This window comes from Epinephelus moara, chromosome 23 (genome assembly GCF_006386435.1).
Source record: "Epinephelus moara isolate mb chromosome 23, YSFRI_EMoa_1.0, whole genome shotgun sequence".
Taxonomy (NCBI): domain Eukaryota; kingdom Metazoa; phylum Chordata; class Actinopteri; order Perciformes; family Serranidae; genus Epinephelus; species Epinephelus moara.
In genome coordinates, this window is record NC_065528.1 from 28927158 (window position 1) to 28936693 (window position 9536).

Genomic DNA, 9536 nt, shown 5'->3' on the forward strand with positions numbered 1-9536 from the left:
GAGTGTTCTCAAGAGTGTTTGTGAATACGGCCCCTGATAATTAGGCTCAGACACCCTGGTCTGTCTGGTCGACCGCTGAGGAGGATTAAATCCTGACTGGTGGATCAGTGATCTGCCAGAACTGATTCTCAACAGGAATGTTAAGTTTGAGTTGTTGTTGTTTAATTTGTTGAAACAAAATCAGTCACATATAATGACCTGAAAAGATGCCTGAAGGCAGCTTCTTAAGTTCAGTAACTCCATGAATTTTTCATCAGACTACACCAGTTTTTTTTTTTGAGTCCTGACTTTGGTTTTTCTAGCTGCTGAAATGTGGCTCTACAGTATAAACAGGTTTGTTTTTGCCTCAAATCTGAGTTCTGAAAATTTGTTTTTCAACTGAGTAAAAACAGTAAATGAAAGAGTTTATTTGTTTAAAACACCTCTGACTTGGATAAAATATATGAAATAAACTACAAAATAAATAAATGATAAGATACAGGAAGATATTAAAAAATGGTCCACACTGGGGTTAGACTTCAGTTCAAGGATTGAGGCAGTGAAAATGAACCTGCTGCCAAGGTTGTTGTACCTTTTTCTGTCTTTACCTGTCAGAATCCCAGATTCACAGTTTTCACTGTGGAACAAACAATTATCAAGATTTATGTGGGCTGGAGCAAGACCAAGGGTTAGATTTAAAACACTTCAAATTGACAAAGAACATGGAGGTCTAGCAGTTCCAAATCTAAGGGAATACTATTATGCCGCCCAGATGAGATACCTTGTCTACTGGTGCTCCCCGGAGTACCAAGCTACGTGGAAGCACATTGAATTGAATATGGCTAACTTTCAACCTCAAACCAGTTTAGGGGGGAAAAAACATACAGACCACAAGGGAGAGAATTCAATCTTGGAGAATGCATTAAACAATTGGTATGAGATTGTTAAAAAATATAAATTAGAAGGAGACAGTAAACTTCTAATTTGGCCTTCTCAAACATCTCAGTTTAGTCGCAAGGTGGAGAGATAAGGGGATTACAGCGATGTGTACACTCCTAGAGGGGAAAACTTTCAAATCCTTTGAAAAACTCAAAAGAGAATTTGATTTAGATAATGGTGACCTGTTCAGATACTTACAGCTAAGACATTTCTATGAGACAGAAATCAAAAGAGGAGTTTCTGCAGAAGGAAACAAAGTGATTGAATTATTTATTAATGCATATAAATGTACACCTGTAAAGATTGTCTCTAAGCTGTATGGAGGTCTACAAAAACATAATGGAAATAACTCATTGTATGTGAAATCGAAATGGGAACTAGAACTGAACATTAAACTGTCCGAGAGTGATTGGCATTCTATGTGCAGAACTCAGCAGACCTCCACCAGCTCTAAAAGATGGAAGGAGTTTGGATGGAAGAATTTAATTCGCTTCTTCATCACACCACACATCAAAAATAAACAATTAGGTGAACAGCAGCAATGCTGGAGACATTGCGGGCAGATGAGTGCCAATCACACACGTCTTTTGGTCTTGTGTAAAACTGCAGGGGTTCTGGGACAGAGTGGTTCAGATTATGGAAGAAATTTTTACATACAAGATACCCAGGGACCCCCGGATAATATACCTGGGTTTGACCCCAGAAGGAATTGCTCAAAAGGAGGACCTGTACCTTTTCAAAATACTGACCTTGGCATGTAAAAAGGCCATAACAAGAAACTGGCTGAAAAATGACCCTCCAAGCCCAGGACAGTGGCTGGGTATTGTGGAGGAGATTTACTCGATGGAAAGACTGACTTATTATCTCAGAATGAAAGCAGGGACCCTGGATCGACAGTGGCACAAATGGACTGTGTATCAGAAAAAAGAAGGGTCAAATACTCAACAGACCTAATGGGAAAAAAGAAGGGTCAAATACTCAACAGACCTAATGGACAGTGGAAAAAGCCGCAATAAGAGTAGTGTGCCTCACTTCCATTTTTTTTTAAATTTATTATTATTATTATTTTTTTTATAGTTTTAGTTTATTCTCCCTTTTTTTATTCTACTTTCATTGTTTACCTTCCCAAGTTGCCACTGCATTGTTGTGCAATTGACTTTGTTCATGTAAGGGGTGAAAAAAAAGCAAAATAAAAAGTTTAAAAAAAACAACACCTCTGACTTTTCTCAGTTATTGTTTTAAATGATGGTCCTTGTCTTAGATCTCGATGTTTTTGCTCCACTTTGTCAAATTTTGTATGCCTGAGGCCGTATTCACAAACACTTGAGAACAGGAGTGATTTAGTAAAGTTCTCTGAGCAAGGAAGGGACAGAAACTTCTACCTTAGTGAGGAGGTAAGATTGACCCTGTCGCTCGGTGTGATGCATACAACAGGGTGTCTGTGATTGGTTGTCACAGACACACCCTGTTGTATGCAAGGTATGGACACCCAGTGCAAATTTTATCAACTGCATCAGAATATAAGACAGGAAATTTAACTCTTACATATAGTGTCTTTCAAAATAAACGCGCTACGTCAGTACAACGCCACAAAGTCAGGTTTTTTTTCGTCAACAACAAAAGCACGTGGTTAGTTTTAGGAAAAAAGGACAGGGTTTGGCTTCAGAAATTTTACGATCTGCGAACACTTCTCCTTGTCCCGCTGAGTTTTCCCCTGATGCCCCCTAACTACTACAATGGCCACCGGCTGCATATCATGGCAATGTTAAAGTAAATGGTAAATGGACTGCACTTATATAGTATAGTGCCTTTCTAGTCTTCTTGACCACTCAAAGCGCTTTAACTCTACTGAGTCACATTCACCCATTCACACATACACACTGGTGAGAGGCTGCAGCCCCTGAATTGAGACACAGCTATTGTCTCAACATGCTTGTTGATCTTGAAGGAGGCCCAAAGGCCAAACTGGAACCAGAATCAGAATGAGTGACAAAATAACATAAATATCACAAACAAGAGAAGGACATGACTGTAAAAATAACAGCGACAGAGCAATGCAGGTGTCACTGTCACAAACATATTACAGTCTACAGTGTGTGCAGTTATAAAACTTAATGTTGAACTACATGCACCTGGCAAACTCGGTCAGTGGTGTTTGTTTTGTCTTTATGGTATCGGATATAAAAGCATGAGGGTCAAAGGTCAGGGCATAACGTTATGAAGCTGAGTATGTCCTGATCGTACAGCTGCATTCCACAGTACAGTCGCTGCAGTGCAGCTATGCAGGAGCGGGCATACAGTAACACGATTGGCTGATAGCTTTGGGCTCGGCACCAGCTCGGCACACGATTGGCTGTTAGGAGTAAGGGGCGGGACGATGTCTCTTCAACCCATAGCTTCAACCAGAGGCAGCAGGAGAGGCACACACACCCATGCTGCTCTGTCTTCTCCCCGTCCATTTACCAGGCGGAGGAACGCGCATCTCTTGAACGAGCCTTCGCAGCTCGGAGGTCGGAGATGGGAGGTCGGAGCTGGGAGGTGGGAGGTGAGAATTGGTAAGGACGACACGATAGCTATACGGCTAGTAGTGTCCGAGATGTGACTTGGTGAGCAGTTGCGCGTGAAGCAACGCAACACTTTGTCGTCTCGCTACCTTTTAAAAAACCACGCTGCCGGGCTTTTGCTAGTTTGGAATAAGGTGAAGAGGATGCGGAGACTGTGAAAGGTGAGCCCGGTGTCTCTTTAATGACAGCTAGACTCCTTGTCTGTCAAACTTATCAAAGCTTATCGCGTTATCGACTTTTACATGGCGGTCCTACCACTGTACCAGTTACAACATTTAAAGAGCACTGAGTGCACTTACGCCTCCATTTACAGCAGCACTCAGCGGTACTTTGCTAACTTAACGGTTTTAAATCCTGCGGTGCGTTCGTTTATCTGACCTGATGCTCCACACAACTTTGTGAGCGCTGTTTTTCGAGGAAACCGAGCTGTATATTAACAGACTAATTAACGAACTGTGAAGTTAATCACACATTTAACTCCGCTCGGTGCCCCGCTGCTCCGTCTCCGCAGGCAGAGCGCCCACAGCGAGCTCGGGCACCCACCGTGAGTGTTTTCGAACGCACCCACCCCGGTACTTTATGCTGTCGGGATTTCGGACCGTGTAAAAGTAACCTCTGTGACACACAGCGGTTTATGATACTCGCGCGTTATGTTCGGCAAGATGATCCTAACAAACAAGCACTGCTTTACGATGTTTGAAGCGTTAATGCAGTCGCCAGAAGTAAGAAGCTAAAGTTAGGCTACACGAACGGCACCGCGTTCGGAACCGGGAGTGCTAACATGCTAACATGCTAACCCATTTCCTGGTTGTAGGTCCACTCTACTATAACAGTTTTGATGCTGTTTTCGGGTTGAATGAGGTGCGCTGAAGTGGCTATTTATAGCTCCAGGATTCAGTGGGGCTTGGCTTGAGTCTGACGTGTACGCCAATGAGGGCAACTAGTCTGTGTCTCAGGAGACTGGTCTGTGTCTGTGTGTCAGACTGGGGGCAATGGGTTCTGCAGAGGCTTGGCTAGCAGGCTCGGGAGTACGCTGCTTTGTTTTATGACACGTGGGAAAGGTGATATGAGAGTGTATTAATATGTAAGCCCATTATAGGCTATTCAGTTATATTTTTAATGGTATATACAGCCTCATCTCTAGTTGACTGTTTTAAATCCAGCTTGAATGGACTGCTCACTTCGCCTCAGCTTCCAACTTGGGTTTGGCTTTGTGTCAGACTTAGTTTGAATGACAGCATCGAGAGATGTCTGTGTTGGAAATCATATCAAATGCCAAGAAATTATCACGTGGTGATGGTGTAATTAATTTGTGTGTTCCCTAAGAGAGTAAGGAGATTAAGGTTGGGGTATGAACTGTCATTGATGATGTCTTGGGCCCTCCTGATGACCCCGATGGCGAGGGGAAGGTCCTTCTGTCTTCGGAAGTTGGAACTGGGAATAATGCACATGGACACAGCAGCCTGTGTCAGTATTGTTGTCCTGGATTTCACACTCCTGTAACGTCTGCATGATGGCAGGAGCGTGGAGAGACAGTGGTTGGGGTCCGCGATGATGTCGTGGGCCGTGTCCTGATGACCCCGGTGTTGTAAATATCCTGAATGGATGCTGCTCCCAAAATGACTTGTGCAGTTTTTATCACACCTCCTGTCCTGAGCAGTGCAGTGTCCGTACCAAATTGACTAAACTGATGGGGACACTTTCGACTGCACATCTGTAAATGTTGCTGAGGATATTGGTTGGCATGCCACATTTCCTCAGCTTCACTAGGAACACACAAACCCAACATTGTCATCCAAATGATTTGTGCACATCTGGGACTCATTATGGGAGCGTAGAGCTGCCATGCCAGAATAAAAAAAAAAAAAGATCAGTATTAGGTAGTAACATAAGATATTTGTCGTGGTTTTACAAGATATTTTCACTTTATAACAAGAAACATTTCTTGTTTAAAAAAGAAACTTTCCTTGTTGTAACAACATACTTACTTATCTTGGTATAATGTGAGGTGTGAAAACGGTGTTGGAGAATGGCTAAACTGAGGACTATGGCTCATCTACAAGACTTGATAAAGTTCTGTTTCATGCCAGGGTTGAGATATGGTGAGATTTAGCTGTGACTGAGCTCCCCCTTTGCTGATTTTGACAGTGAATCTTTAAAATCCTTTCATTGTAGGCCTACGGTATGAATCCTTGTCACAATATCTTCCACAGTGCAGAGTAAAAGCAAAATCTCACTGTCTTGTGCTCTGATTAAATTATGTATCTGATCAGTAGTCGATTTAACACGGGAAGAGCAAGTGCATCCCTCTTGTTAACCTGCACTTTCCTCTCTCTTCCTTTACAGCAGAGACGGTGCAGGGTCATAGGTCACGGTGCTGCAGTGCCTTTCCACCCTCTTTTGCCAGCTGACTGGGAGTAGCCATAGCAGTGGGAACTGTTTTTTTTTTTCGAACTAATGTGCAGCTGATGACACCTCTCTACCTCATCACACTCCAGATTGCTGTTGAAACAACCATTTATTCTGCGTCCATGAGAGAAACGTGAGTAGCATCTTCTTACATGTATTGTCATTTTAATATCACCGCTGCATTGAACGATCCATAACTCCACCAGTTGATGGGATATACAGATTAAATATGCGACGACCAGTTCCAACAGTTGACCATGGTCAGACTATGATTTTAATTAAATAAATCTACTCTGGGGCATGTTCATTGAATTGCTGTCATTGTCCACACTGAAGACAGGATTATGACGCTCTCTGTCCCATTCATAACACAAACGTCAATACAGCAGCGCGATTGGCTGATGGCTTTATGGGTCTGGCAGGCGATTGACTTTTAGGGGGAAGAGGCAGGAGCGGTGCAGCTGCACCCTCCTTCAACCAGTGGGAGGGAGGGAGGGAGGGAAGGAGGGAGGGAGGGAGGGGTCTGTCGGCTGCCTTCAGCATAAACCACACCCTCCCCTCCTCCACTTATCAGGCGAGGGGAAGTCTCTCTTCTTTCTCTGAGGTTGGAACTCGGAACTGGGAATAGTGGGTGTGTGGGACTGGGGGTGGCTGTGTGGGTGTATATATATATATATATATATATATATATATATATATATATCTATATATATCGTTTAACGTTTCATAGAACATGTCATAACTATGGAACTGTGTCGTCTGTGTGCTGCCCCCAAGAGGCTTTCAGGACATTTTCAGTTTCACATATCTATGTTCTCCATCATGCATGTGAAACACCAGAACTTGTGTGCTTACTGCTGTAATGCGCATGCGCAAGTGCTCGTTGTCGCGGCTTTGACTAGCTCAATTGTACGGACGACTTGCGGCCCACCGGGACCTGCAGACAGAGGTCTTCACGCAACCCACATATTTTGTAAGTACCCACTGTATTTCAATAAAGCAACCAGAAATTAGCACTATTGGTTTTATTTTATGCCGCTCACTGTGCGGCCTAGGCTGCTGTTGTGCTAAGCTAGTGTGGTGTTAGCATGTAGCTTGTAGCATGCTGCGGTGTGGACCAACAGTAAACATAAACATGCTGCCATACTATTTTCACCGCGTGTGTGTGTGTGTGTGTGTGTGTGTGTGTGTGTGTAATGTTGACTTGCTCATGTGACTGGCTTTATGAACTGATGCTGTAGCTTGTAAAAAAAATTTTTTTTAGACAGTTTCACGTCAGAAATGCTCCACAGATAGGACAGGAGAGGGAGTAAATAATGTGATAGCAAAGTGATGTGGAAACAAGAGGGCCAAACGTTTCGCATACAGCAACATACTAACAATATAAAGAATACTACTGTGTCACATAATATATTTTATCCTTAGTCATGTATTTCATACTGCAGTTACAGAAATTACAGTTGTGCTCAAAACTATATATCAAACCCTTGATGGACAAGCAGCCTTTCCTCAGTGAATATGTATTTCTTTTTAATACTTGTTTTATTTACAGGTTTCCATCACATCAAACTTCTTCCTACAACCAGAGGGACCTTGCATCTAATACACATTTTTCTATTTCATTGTAACTGTACTCAAAGAGCATTTTTCATGTTATATTTAAATTGTTGCTTAATAAATATGAATGTATTGTGATGTGTGTCACATGGTCTTCTTTATCTTTTAAGTTAAAACTGCAAATGTGTTGGTATGACTGAGTATGAAACGTGTACGCAGCTGGTGGGTGATAGTTGTCATCCTAAAGCCAGACCCACCTGTTCAGTTGAATATTACAGTTTGAGCATTTTGAGGTTTAAAAGGTGTTTAAATGGGTGATGGTGAAAAGACGTTCGGAAAAGGTTCAAAAGTGAACCACCGACGATTTGAAGGTTGAACGTTCACATTCGGACCATATTTCACCAGGATTTGCAATGTTGACTTTCACCTGAGAAATTTGGATGCGATTTCTTTGACGAATCAAAATGATACGACTATTTGCACACTGTCGATGATGAAAAATCTCACTACTGCAAATCCAGGTGAAATAGGATCTGAATGTGAATATTCCCAGCGTACATTTGAACCTTTTTCTGAACGTCTTTTCACTGGTGACCATAGATGTATTTTTAATCGTCTTTTCAATGGAAAATTTTTTGCTGGGTTACCACAAAAATACTTTTTTCACTGTATTTCAAGTGTTTTAATTGAGAATCATATGACAACACCAGGCAAAATGTCATAACGTCAGTGATTTCTCAAAATATTATATTAAAACTTTTTAAATCAATAATACTGTGTAAAAATATATATAGTGAGAAAGTATCCAATGTTCAGAGCTCAGAAAATAAAAGTTGGACAATTATTTTATCTCATTTTAATGTGTTTGCTGTAGAAGTGACTCTAACTGCAGCGTTGCCATGAGATTTTTAAGCTGCAAAATGTCTGAAAATCTCTTACAGTAATTTGCATCATGCTGTTAGCGTTTATCAACTCCATAAAATGAAATGATGCATTTAAAGGGAGGGGATAAAATTCAGCGTTATCCACCTTACACAAACACAACTAAACACAGCTGTTGTTCATAAATAATCCATGTGTATGTTATGTGAAGGGATTTTTTTTCTTCTTCAAGAAAATTACTACATACCCCCCAAAAATGACCCAGGGATCCAGGATTTGGAGTTTTTTTTTATCATTTATGATGTGTTTTTTTTAAAAAGTTCTCTATACAATATTCAGAGCATTAATATAGCAGCTAATCACTATTTGCTATGTAAAGATATAGTAGAGTGATGGCGTCCTGAGCAGAGAACGATGTCACACTCCTTCTGTGTGTGTGTTGTAATCTGAGCTTCTCTGTGGTTTGTTGTGGTAAGCCGGTCCAGTCCTGCGTGCATATTAGTGCATTCAGGCCAGTGACCTGATGTGCAATTTTGATTTCCAAAGCTCTTTATGACGTAAAAATAGAAACCCAGTATGGATTTAAAAGAGCCAAGGAATACTTTTTTATTTGATAGAAAAAGTGTGTGTGTAAATCATTTATAATAATAATAATAACAATATATACATTAATATAAACATTATTAATAAATAAAATAAATAGTAGTAAAATAAATTTAATAATATGATGTTATCCGGTATGACATTAACTTGTCTGGCCGTTGTATTGACTACATATAGAAATCTGCAACCTTGAACTTCAACTGCCAAGAATGTAAATTCATATTAAATAAATAAATTTGCATATAATCAATATTATAAGTGTTTTTTTTTTTGTAGTGTTATTCCAAATAACACAGGATTTTAGTCCCCAGTGTACCAGTGTGCATAAAGGACCAATTAAACACCCTTTAAGAGACTTTTTAATCTTTCACCATTGTTTGTCTTACAGGCTCCCCATGATTGTGTAACACCCTGGGCTTTAGTTTCGCAGACTGGGTGAGGCGGAGGCGCAGTGCACCTGCGCTTCGCCAACTGGGTGTGGCCAGGTGGATTTTGCAAGTTTGGCACACCGTGCGCCTGGCGCAGCTACTCCTCTTTCCCACCTCCGTCCCTCCTACCTGCGCAAGTCGGAAAGAGGGAGGAGAGAAGGCGTGGAGTGGGTTT

At 41.3% G+C, this 9536-nt stretch overlaps 1 protein-coding gene across 8 annotated transcripts in view; it reads left to right on the forward strand.

The window, feature by feature from the left end:
- Positions 1 to 3332: 3332 nt before the first annotated feature.
- The window catches only part of LOC126384896 (mucin-5AC-like), a 32594-nt gene continuing 26390 nt past the window's right edge, over positions 3333 to 9536 (forward strand). For 5 of the 8 annotated variants that reach the window (XR_007569362.1, XR_007569363.1, XR_007569364.1 and 2 more), the window contains exons 1-2: positions 3348 to 3643; positions 5829 to 6024. The gene's annotated coding sequence lies outside the window, so the exon portion shown is untranslated. Of the gene's footprint in view, positions 3644 to 5828; positions 6025 to 9536 lie in introns of all 8 variants that reach the window. The other 3 variants (XM_050036276.1, XM_050036277.1, XM_050036275.1) reach the window with 3 other exon arrangements.